Source organism: Ceratotherium simum, chromosome 5 (genome assembly GCF_057802395.1).
Source record: "Ceratotherium simum simum isolate JZ-2026a chromosome 5, ASM5780239v1, whole genome shotgun sequence".
NCBI lineage: Eukaryota > Metazoa > Chordata > Mammalia > Perissodactyla > Rhinocerotidae > Ceratotherium > Ceratotherium simum.
The window spans coordinates 16152551-16164848 of NC_141904.1; the positions used below are offsets into that span (position 1 = coordinate 16152551).

A 12298-nucleotide genomic window follows, 5' to 3' on the forward strand; every position below is an offset into this window, starting at 1 on the left:
CCACACCTAGCACCCAGATCTTGCAGTCTCTACTAGAAGGAACCAGGGATCCTTGGAGAAATATCTTTTGAAATGACTAAAATGGTTGGGGCAGGAAAAGTACAAGATAAGCCTGAAACATCTTACACCAGAAAGGACTTTAAGAATAATACAGAGATGTCAAAAGAACACAAGAGCCAATTTGAATAGGATTCCAATGGCCAAATCTGTGACAATTTCAGCATCAAGATCAATAATGATAGTAATGGCTTAGAATCCATTGAATAAAAGAGAAATCCACAAGTCCATACTGATGTAAATAAACAAATAAATAAAAAGAAAGAAAATTCTTCTTTACAAAAGAATACCAACAAGTAAATGTAAAACAAATGTTGAAATTTGAAAAACTGCCATTTGGCAATCATCATAGCAATAATTTTTTTTTTTTTTTGTGAGGAAGATCAGCCCTGAGCTAACATCCATGCTAATCCTCCTCTTTTTGCTGAGGAAGACCGGCTCTGAGCTAACATCTATTGCCAATCCTCCTCTTTTTTTTTTCCCCCAAAGCCCCAGTAGATAGTTGTATGTCATAGTTGCACATCCTTCTAGTTGCTGTATGTGGGACGTGGCCTCAGCATGGCTGGAGAAGCGGTGCATCGGTGTGCGCCCGGGATCCGAACCCAGGCCACCAGTAGCGGAGTGCATGCACTTAACCGCTAAGCCACGGGCCGGCCCCATAGTAATAATTTATTCAAGCAAGAATCATCATAAAATAAGTGACTGAAAGTCTGTTAAAGAACAGGATGTTTACATAGTCTCAAAGTATCTCTCCACAAAATGTTTATTAATTGCAAAGGGAAAAATAATAACTTTACAAAGGAGAAGTTATCATCTAACCAAGTCATCAATGTTAACATCCTCAGCAAAAAGACAAATTAATATTGTGTCTCTTAATAAGATACACTGAGAAGAACACAATATCACTTCTGTCATTTCCTACTAAAAATGCATAACTGGCATCTAATCATGAAGAAACATCAGACAAACCTAAAATGAGGGACATTCTACAAAATTAACTTTCAAAAATGTCAAGGTTGGGCCGGCCCAGTGGCTTAGCGGTTAAGTGCGTACGTTCCGCTACTGGCGGCCTGGGTTCGGATCCCGGGCGCGCACCGACGCACCACTTCTCCGGCCATGCTGAGGCCGCGGCCCACGTACAGCAACTAGAAGGATGTGCAACTATAACATACAACTATCTACTGGGGCTTTGGGGAAAAAAAGGAGGCAGACTGGCAATAGATGTTAGCTCAGAGCGGGTCTTCCTCAGCAAAAAGAGGAGGATTAGCACGGATGTTAGCTCAGGGCTGATCTTCCTCACAAAAAAAAAAAAATGTCAAGGTTACTAAAGACAAGGAAAGAATAAGGAACTGTCACAAATTAAAGAGACATAACAACTAAAGGCAATTCATAGTCCTGGATTTGATTCTAGACCAGAAATAAAAAATATTTTTCCAAAGAGGAAATTATTGGGACAAATGGCAAATTTTGAATGAGGTCTGTGGATTCAATGGTAGAATTATATCAGTGTTAAGTTCCTCATTTTGGTGATTATACCATGGTTATGCAGGAGAGTGTCTTGTCTTTAAGGAAAATGCCTAAGTATTTAGGGGTATTATGCATGCATCACATCTGTAACTTACTTTCAATTGGTTCAGAAAAAAAGAGAAAGAAATAGAACAAATGAATGACAAAGCAAACATTGTAAAATGTTTATAATTGAGATCTTGGGGTGAAGGATATATGGGAATTATCCTTCATCCAGGAGTTCATTGGACTATATGTGCAACTTTCCTGCAAGTTTGAAATTATTTCTAAATAAAATGTAAAAAATATACTGGGGATAACAGTATCTACTTCATAGAATTGTTGGGAGAGGGCCGGCCCCATGGCTTAGCAGTTAAGTGCGCCCGCTCCGCTGCTGGCGGCCTGGGTTCGGACCCCGGGCGCGCACCAACGCACCGCTTGTCCGGCCATGCTGAGGCCGCGTCCCGCATACAGCAACTAGAAGGATGTGCAGCTATGACATACAACTATCTACTGGGGCTTTGGGGGGAAAAATAAATAAATAAATAAAATTAAAAAAAAAAAAGAATTGTTGGGAGAAGTACATAATACACATGAGGTGCTTAAAACAGAGCTAGGTATACGGTAAATGCTAAATAAATGTTAGTGATGATGGTGGTGGTGATCATCACAGTGGTGATGAAGTCCTGAATTTTAAACCACAATTCATCTGAATTAGAACAAGTTGACTCTGAGTCACTTACTCATTTTCTCTTTTTAGATATAATTTAGAAATTGAAATAATATTTATTTTCATTTGAGATGCTAACATTATTAAACTTTATTGCAGTTTAAGTACACAGTGTTCACATAGAATAATATTTTATAACCTGGTGTCCTCAAGCAAAAAACGTGTTACTAATATTTTTTAAATAACCAAGATCAAATTTTTGAAGTTATTTTCACCCTTCATTAATTTAGGCAAAACGGTGATAATGAGAATATATAAATCATACATACATATATATCTTTTTATATATACATATACAATATATACATTAGCATATATATTTAATATAGGATACCCATACACAATACTATAATAATATACATAGAATTAAAGACCATGAGAGTTGAAAAAGACTTTGGGTGTCATCTACTCCAATACCTTTGCAAGTAACTATATCTTCTATGCATCCCCAACAAATAGTACAGTTTCTGTTTGAACACCTACGATGAGAGGAAACTCATTGCTTCTCAAGGCAGCCAGCTGGGAGTCATTTTGATTGTTAGAAAATTATTTCTTGGGGCCGGGCCCTGTGGCTTAGAGGTTAAGTGCACGCGCTCCGCTACTGGAGGCCCAGGTTCGGATCCCGGGCACGCACCGATGCACTGCTTCTCCGGCCATGCTGAGGCCACGTCCCACATACAGCAACTAGAAGGATGTGCAACTATGACATACAACTATCTACTGGGGCTTTGGGGGAAAAAAAAAGAGGAGGATTGGCAATAGATGTTAGCTCAGAGCCGGTCTTCCTCAGCAAAAAGAGGAGGATTAGCATGGATGTTAGCTCAGGGCTGATCTTCCTCACAAGAAAATAAATAAATAAAAGAGGTTTTTAAAAAAAAAAAAAAAAAAGAAAATTATTTCTTAACATTGAGTCAAAATCTTTCTCCATATAATTTCCAGAGGCTGTTCCTATGTATTTCTTCTGGGGTCACTAATTAATTCCCTCTTCCACATGACAACATTTCAATATCAGGAAGTACTATTTCCCACCCTCCCCATCCCAGGTCTCCCAACATGAGTTTTCTCTTCTCCACACTGAAAATCTCCTCTTTTTCAATTATTCCATGTATAATCGTGGATTTCAGTCTTCTCACCACCTTAACCACTCTTCTCTGAACATACACCAGTTTGTACAATTTCTCCTATTCTCCTATGAGGGCAGCCTGAGATCACACCAGCTATGCAGCCTCATGCATTCATGTTTATTCTTTCATTCAGTCAATATTTACTGAGTGCCTATGCTGTGGAAGGCCCTATACTAAAACATATTTAGAGATAAGATTAAGAAGACATAAGCTTTCTCTTAAAGAACTTACATGTTCATTTGGGAGAAAAGATGTACGGTTACAAGCGCCATAAAACAGACACAACAAGAGCTATGCACGTTCAAGGAAAGAAATTATACAATTAAATAGGTATTTGCTTTAACATAAGACTATTAGAGAACAAGGCAAAAGTAATGACAATTCCAGACTAGATCTATTTTGTTTTGAGATAGCGTGAAAATTGGTAAAAAGCAGCAGGTTGGGATTTAACCTACATTAAAAGAGAAACATCCAGATTAGAATTATCTCACAGAATCAGAAGACACAAGGGTTTATACAGTCCTTTTGCCCTTGAGAGCTCTGACAACGGGATCAAAAATCATTTGTCCAGAGTGATTTACATGCAGCTTCGTAGAAAGGCTAAAAAAATAGACTAGACTACTACGCACCAGGTTTATACCAAGTGCTTTACATGTATTATTTTACTTAATCCCACAACAGCTCCAACAAGGTAGGAACTAATTTTAGTCCCACTTTTCTCAAAACAAAGTTAAGTGAAGCTCAGCAAGGTTCAGTGACTTGCCAAAGCTTATAAAGGTGCTGACTATGGCAGCCAGGGTTCAAATCCAGGCTGTCACCTTCCAGCCCAATTCAAGGCCATCAACTACTTGCTACCCACCAAAGCAATCTCTGGCAAACTCCCACCCTCATCCCCACAACCTCCTTGGTGACCTACTTGGAGAAGCCTCTCACTGAACGATGTGTTCCTCCTCTGGGTTCAAGAACACTTTCTACAGGGCTCTCCAACAGTCCTTGACATACGGCATCACTGTGAGTTGTGTATGTTACACTAACCCCTGATAAAGTGTTACTACTCCAAGAACAGAGATTATGTCCTCTCTTCTTCTTGGTATCCCCAGGTCCTGGGGCAATGCCAGACTCAACAAATGCTGGGAGAATTGAAGGAGTCCTCTGGCATAGCTGGCCTGCTTTAGAGAAAGTCATCCTCTGAGCCGGAGAGCTCTAATTCTGGGTCTAATTAGCTGTGGTGCAGAGTTTTGGTTGCCACAGTTCCGCAACCTCACTCTATCTTCTATCTCCTAACTCTAAATTAACAGAATCCAAGAAGTAACGTGAGTACCTGACTTTGGTCCACCACCACCCGCAGCAGCTTCAGTCACCTTTGCGATTCTCACTCCCATTTAGAACAGTGGCTCAGCCGGAGTTACAGAGACCAGAGGCAAAACAGATGGGAAATTAGATGACCTAATAGTTCTACTTTCCTTTATCAAGTTCTTAAAGTAAAAGTCAGAGTTAAGGAGAGTTGTTAATACTTTAGGGTCTTAAATAAAAGGAAAGGGATACAAAGCAAGTGATTTTGATACAGTCAGGAAATAATTAAGTGAACTGCAGTAAAGATGACAGGCATATGGAATGAGTTCATATACAATTATAACTATGAAATACTGTTAAGTGCAATAAAGTATTACATATGCCCAGTGAACACATATAATTCTACTACAGCAATGACGATAAGAGAGACTAGAGTGAATAAACAATTTAATGCGTGTGGTGTTATTTAAGTGTTACGTTATATAAGCCAAAATTTTTAAATTATATATGTATATTAACATTTATAGGGCAAAATAAAATTTTGGCCCACAGAAGAAAAAAAGCTCTGTGATCTCAGCTCATCTCTCACATTTCCCTCCAAGTAGAAGGATAGTTGTTGTGTCCACACTAGAAGGTAGATTGATGAAAAGCAAGAAAGGACAGGCCCTGGAGTGATTATCATTCCCCTTCCCACCCCCAAGCCAGTGGCCAGCACACAGTGACTGTTGATGTAACACTTTGGTTACTTGGAGAATCTATTGCTAAGGACAGAATGGCAGAAAAAAACATGTGTAGTGATAAGAAGGGTACTTTGCCTGATTTTATAATCAAAATAGTGTAGGAGAAACACGAAATAAGGAGGAGGATAGAGCAGTGGCCCATAACATCCTGGAAATGTGACTTATCAGATTGTTCAAGAACACCATCCATGGTACAAGGTGGCCTCAGGAAGAAAAATGAAACAAGACCCTCATCACCACTGAAATGTTTTAAAGTGCTCAGAAAAAAAGAGGGTCTGGTTAGAGTATGATTAATGCCACCATCTTTTTCCTCACCAACAAATTCTAATCCCAAAGTGGAAAATTATATTTCTACTCAGGCTACCAGGAGGCAAAGACTCCTCAAGCACCTAATAATTGAGGAGGGTCTCATTCGGATAACCATAAACTGTCAGATTGCTAGATAGGCCAACAACCGCTGAGATCAGCTAGGAGATCTAAAGTGCGGATAGCAATGCAAGTTAAAAGGTATTGGGGAGGGGCTGGCCCCGTGGCTTAGCGGTTAAGTGCACACGCTCCGCTACTGGCGGCCCCGGGGCCCTGGTTCGGACCCTGGGCGCGCACTGACGCACTGCTTCTCCGGCCGTGCTGAGGCCGCGTCCCACATACAGCAACTAGAAGGATGTGCAACTATGACATGCAACTATCTACTGGGACTTTGGGGAAAAAAAGGAGGAGGATTGGCAACAGATGTTGCTCAGAGCTGGTCTTCCTCAGCAAAAAGAGGAGGACTGGCATGGATGTTAGCTCAGGGCTGATCTTCCTCACACACACACACAAAAAGGTATTGGGGAATTCAACCATCCATTTGAATTAAAATATTGTGAAAATTAACTTTATAAGCTCTAATCAAGCTTATATTTGATTATTGGACTATTTACATCTATACATATTCTCAATAAGTCTGTCTTTAAAAGACTCTAAGTTATATAAAAGTATGAAAAAAAAGTATGATTAATTAATCCGTCAATCTTCCTGCCAATCTCCCCAAATACTATTTTCTCATGTGACTGAATTCACTAACCCCCATTTCCAATAGCTAAAACAGAAGTGTCACCATATTAATTAAAAGAAACACTGTGATCATTGCCCCTCTTCAGTTTGGGCCCCTCTGCTTGCAACTACCTCCCCCTGACTGGAGCTGATCAACAGGTCTACCAACACAAATAGACAAAGCCTATTAGATCCTGCTTAGAAACAGAATTGGTGACTATCTAAATACAGTATGATTCCAAGTTCTAGTCCTTAGTAAATTTAACTGTGCTCTTTCTCTCACTAGAGGATATTTTTATAATCTTGGGATGGGGACTGGAGTGGTATTCTAAGTGTAACACCAAGGTTGGACATCACAAAAGGAAAGATTGACAGATCTGACTCCATGAAAATTTAAACCTTCTGTGCTAAAAAAGAAACCATAAAAAATTTTTAAATGACAAACTAAAAACAACAACAACAAAGAGGCAACATGTTTCATCCAAAATTTGCTCTTAAAAACTCAAGAAAATTGGCCTGGCCCAGCGCATAATGGTTAAGTTCACACCCTCCACTTTGGTGGCCCAGAGTACATGGGTTCAAATCCTGGGCACAGAACTACACACCGCTCATCAAGCCATGCTGTGGTGGCATCCCACATACAAAATAGAGGAAGATTGGCACAGATGTTAGCTCAGGGACAATCTTCCTCAAAGCAAAAAGAGGAAGATTAGCAACAGATGTTAGCTCAGGGCCAATCTTCCTCACCAAAAAAAAAAAAAGAAAACCTCAAGAAAATTGGGCAAAGGACATGAATAGGTAATCACAAAGGAAGAAATACAAATAACCAAATGACATATGGAAAGATGCACAATTTCTGTAAAAGTCACAGGAACAAGAATTAGAAGAGTGAGATATCTGTTTCGCCTCTTAGGTGAGGAAAATGGAAAACGCTGATTACCTCTAGCATAAGTGAGTGAAGAATCTAGAACATGCACTATTGGTTGCAGAACAAATTGTTTCAAGAATTTTGGAGGGCAGACAATATGCACCCAGATGCAAAGTATGCATTCTCCCTAACACATCGATTTCATTTAGGAATTTATTCTACTGAAACACCACCATTACCCACAGATATATTACAAGAATGTTCAATACAGCATTGTGTTTATTATCCAAAAGTTGTAAATAATCTAAATGTACTTAAATGGGATATTGATTAATTCAATCCTTATATGTATCAGATGGGAAGATATCCATATCTTATGCAAAAAAAACCAGAAAAATAGATATAACATTATTCTATTTATGATACATCAAATTTAAAATGCACACTTTTTTCACATTTCTAAAACTAAAATCATCTTACAATTGGCAATAGCTTACACTGAATGAAATATATGTTTATTAATGAATTTAATAATCTGGAAGTATCTATTTCAAACTAATATTCAAGGTTACCTGTAGAGAATGGCTTACTAGAGGCTTTTATTTTCTGCTCTGTTGTTGTTTCCATTTTTTATAATCAGCTATATTTTAAAATTTATTCTCTGAAAACAATAAAATTATTCGCATTTAGCTGTTCTAAAATGTTTTTAAACCACAGGAAGAAAATAATACAGAAAAGTTCATCAACACCCCAATAATCATTCTCTTGTTTTTTGGAAAAAGTTATTTTGACCCATAATGGATGCCAAAAAACAGGGTTTGGGTTTTTGGGTTTTTTTTTTTTTTTAAGGCATTTGACCAACCTTATGCGTGCACATTCTTAGGAACCTCAGTGACATGAATTCCTAATTTGGCTAAAAAGTGGACTTTGTCATATTTTCTTTCATCTACAAAAAATACTCTAAAGAATAACTCCTTTCAAAAAAGACTGCATACTAACAGTTAAAAAATACTACAGACTAAATAGCATTTTAAGTATTTAGAAACTAAATACATCACATTAAAGGGTTCAAACTGAGTCAAACATTACTCTTCATAGAGGACAAGACCATGTATATGTGCATTGAAAATAAATAACTACCTCTTACAAAGCAATCTTCAGTAGAATTTTTCATCTAGTAATGAAATGAATTTACTAAAAAGGAAAGTGGGAGTATAAACCTAGAGTTTAAAATGTAATTTTTTTTATAAAACCATAAAACATGGTAGATTATCTTTTATTATAGAGGAGTGAAAGACTGATGTAAATGCCAGAAATTGTAAAGGAAAAAAAGATATATTTGACTACATAAAAATTGAAATTTTCTATACAGCATAAAAGATCATAAAGTTTAAAAATAAAAAAATCAAGAAAAAATTGCAACATATATACCAGAGTCCTTAGTACTATACAAAGAACTCTTATAAATAAGAAAAAATATAAGCACTCCAATAGAAAAATAAGGCGGGAAACTCACAAAACAAGAAATAAATATTTCATAAAAGAAAAGATGTTATTTTTTGCCTATCCAATTGGAAAATACTTTTAAAAGACTAAGAAAATCTAATAACATAATTTTGGTAACAGTGTGGGGGCACTAACATTCTAAGGCAGTGTTTATAGTGGTATATATTGGTACACACATTTTCTGTAGCACAATCTGGAAACAGTGTTCTTCCAAAAAATATTTCTTGAATACCTATATATCTGGCACTGTTGTAGATGGTGAGAACATAGTAAAGAATAAAACAGACAAGAGAGAAGACAGGAAATAATTCAACAAATAAATGAACAAATGAATGTATCAAAAAATAAAATGTACCTACCCATTGGACCATTAATTTCACTTCTAGGAATTTGTTCTAAGAATATAATCAAACAAGTGCACAAACATTTGTTCAAAGATGTTATTATTTGCAGAATTGTCTATAATAGCAAAATACTGGAAATACACAAATGTTCATGATTATGAGATTGTTTAAATAATTATGTTTCACCCGCATAGTATAATATTATGCAACGCTTAATAATGATGACCTAGTTTTATACATATTGGTTTGAAAGACATTAATGATAAATTATATAGTGAAAATGCAAGCAACAGAATAGTGGCCCATTTAAAATGCATGTGTGTTCATCTAAAAGAAAATATGTTTACAATGGTTTTCTCTGGTTTTATGCATTTCTCTATTACCTAAATTTCTTACAACGAGCAGACATTTTATGAGAGAAAAACCATAAATACAAACATTTTGAAAAAATACATATAACCTTTAAGGAGTTCCTATACCACCAGTATATTTGAAATTGCCAAAATTATGATACATCTTAGTCATATTTTCTTCACATTATAACTTTCCATAGGATTATTATGTAGAGAGTGTTCTGTATTAATTTTTTTTTTGGGGGGGGGGCGAGGAAGATTGGCCCTGAGCCAACATCTGTTGCCAATCTTCCTCTTTTTGCTCGAGGAAGATTGACCCTGAGATAACATTTGTCTGTGCCAATCTTCCTCTATTTTTCTGTATGTGGGTCGCTGCCACAGCATGGCTGATGAGTGGTGTAGGTCCACACCCAGGATCCAAACCTGCCAACCGTGCTGCAGACGCAGAGTGCACCGAACCCCACTACACCACTGGGCTGGCCCCTCTATTAAATTTTTCATTAATTCTTTTTCTTTAAACTTCCTTTAGGAACATCTTTTTTTGTATCAATACCAATTTTACATCTTTCTAGACTATCTTTGTTCTGGAATTAAAATATGTATAAATAGCTAATTGCTCAGCAAAATATCAAACACTTTAATCCACAGGCTCTGTGACTTTGGAACAGATGATTATGAAAATTAATTGTTCTGCAGAGTTCAGAAACACTACAGGTGTCATAAAATAAAGATGGATTACAAAAAAGCTCTGGAAAAACGTGTGACTTGTGGCGTGTGATGGTGTTTGTTGAAAACGGATGTGTATTTACATGTGCGTTACATTTGTGTACATATACACACATGTATCCTACATATGCATGAGTGAGAGTTCATGTTTATGCTCATCGTGTGTACCTGCATAGGTAATCAAAGCTGACATGCATATGCTTTATCTCCACCCCCAAGGCGAGCCACATTTGCCCTCATGTTATCTTCAGGAAACTGGCATCAACCCATCTGCAAAGGGTTTCAGTGTGGGCCAGCTCCACTCTGGCCACCTGCCTTGGAGATGGGCTATTTCTAGCAAAGGTGCAGAGTAGAAAGGCAAGGCGGGCGGCGACCCAGGAAGTAAGCCGAAGAACGCGCCTGAGGCACTTCAGCACCAAGGACACGGGCAACCCCAATCCAAGTCTTTTCGGGCGGATCTGCCAGCGGAGATCGCCCCTCCCCAGCCGCCCCCAGCACTCTCCGCCCAGTGCGTCAGTAATTCGGGGCCCTCAACCGTCGCTCGGACGCTGGCTTTCCTCTCGCTCCTCGCCAAGCCCGGCAAAAGCCGGGATGGAGATGCAGGTCCGCGCAGCGCCCACACTCACCCTAACCCGAGCCTCCTTCCTGCTGGCCCGCGCGACCCTTCCATCCTCTCGTCATCTCAAAAGAGGCCAAGCGAGCGCACGTGGCGCAGAAATCCTACAGCGCCCAGAGCCGGTCTGGGAGGGTTCGTGGGTTCCTGCCCGGGGCTGGGGAGGCTGAGGGGACCTGCCGTGCGCCTCCAGCCGCCACACTCGGCCACAGCCTGGCCCTCCCTCCACTACTCCTTGCCCTCGCCTTTCGTTGGAGAAAGATTTCTACAAACCATTTATTCTCCATGAAAATCTCAACCCATGCAGACTGGCGTTCAAGAGGCACAGACATGAGACAAGAGATTAAAGGAAAATACTAATTCTTGGCCATATTTCTAAACCATCCAGCACTTTTTAAAGTTTGTATTTGAAATTGATCGCATGACGCCACAGGGACTCACCCTTGTTTGGGTGGGCTCGTGGGCGAGAGGAAAGCAATAGCCTGGCCTTTATCCTGGAGGCTGAGGAAGAGCCCAGAGCGGCAGGAGAAGGCGGCGTAGATGCTGCTCCTCCCGACCCCGTGTCCGGGTCCTCCAGGAGAGCAGTGCCGGGAAGTGGGGGCCCCGCGGCCTTTGGGGCGTCGAACAGAGCTCCCTGTGAAGGTCTGTGAAGAGGGCGGGGCGCTGCGCCCCGGGCTCCGCCCAACCACGAAAGAGGGGCTCTGCCCTTAGGTGCCACAGCGAAAAACGAGTGTGTGGGGTCGGGGTACGCTCCCGCTCCTTCCGGGAGGGGCGGTCCGGCAGGCAGGGTCAAGGGTCCAGTCCGCCGCTGCCGACCGCTCCCGGGGCCCGGTTACCTGCGAGTCGCGGCGAGGAAGGCGCGCCCAGTGCCGGGGCTGCCGCTGCCGCGCGCCGGGTCTACGCTGCGCGCCCGCTGAGGCCGCCGCGCGCTTCGCCAGGAAAACCGCGGCGCGGACAGCTGGGGCCGCCAGGCGGGCCGGGGAGAGGGGCGCCGCGGGCACGGACACTGCGCCTGCGCCCTCCGCTGCCCCCTCCCCCGCCGGCCGTGCCCGCCTGGGAGACCGCGGGGGCGCCCAAGGTTGGCGCCGGGACTGAGGGCCTTCTCCTCCCCGCGCGGTGGGTGGGTCTAAGGCGCCAGGAAACTACCCGCCCAGGCGCCTTTAGCCTGCGCCTTTGGAGATAGCCGGTTGGAAGCAATCGCCTGTCAGCCGGGGTGACGTGGTCTTCTAGAAGGGGGCAGGGTGGCAGCCTCATCCATTCCCACCGTCTGTTTGCATTTAAAACTCGCAAGTCGATTCCTTGGTATTTAAAAATATGTCTAGCATCGGTAAATCGTGGTCCGGAAATGTCTTTGGGCTTCCCCGAGCCCACCCGGCATTTTACCGATGAGGTCTCTGAGGGAAGGG

The 12298-nt window shown here is 41.0% G+C and overlaps 1 protein-coding gene across 2 annotated transcripts in view; it reads right to left on the reverse strand.

The window, feature by feature from the left end:
* Nucleotides 1–11866, reverse strand: part of SLC35G2 (solute carrier family 35 member G2) — a 35106-nt gene extending 23240 nt beyond the window's left edge. The window contains exon 1 of one of the 2 annotated variants that reach the window (XM_004419338.2): nt 11729–11866. The gene's annotated coding sequence lies outside the window, so the exon portion shown is untranslated. Of the gene's footprint in view, nt 1–11333 lie in introns of both variants that reach the window. The other variant, XM_014789358.2, reaches the window with a different exon arrangement.
* Nucleotides 11867–12298: the final 432 nt, after the last annotated feature.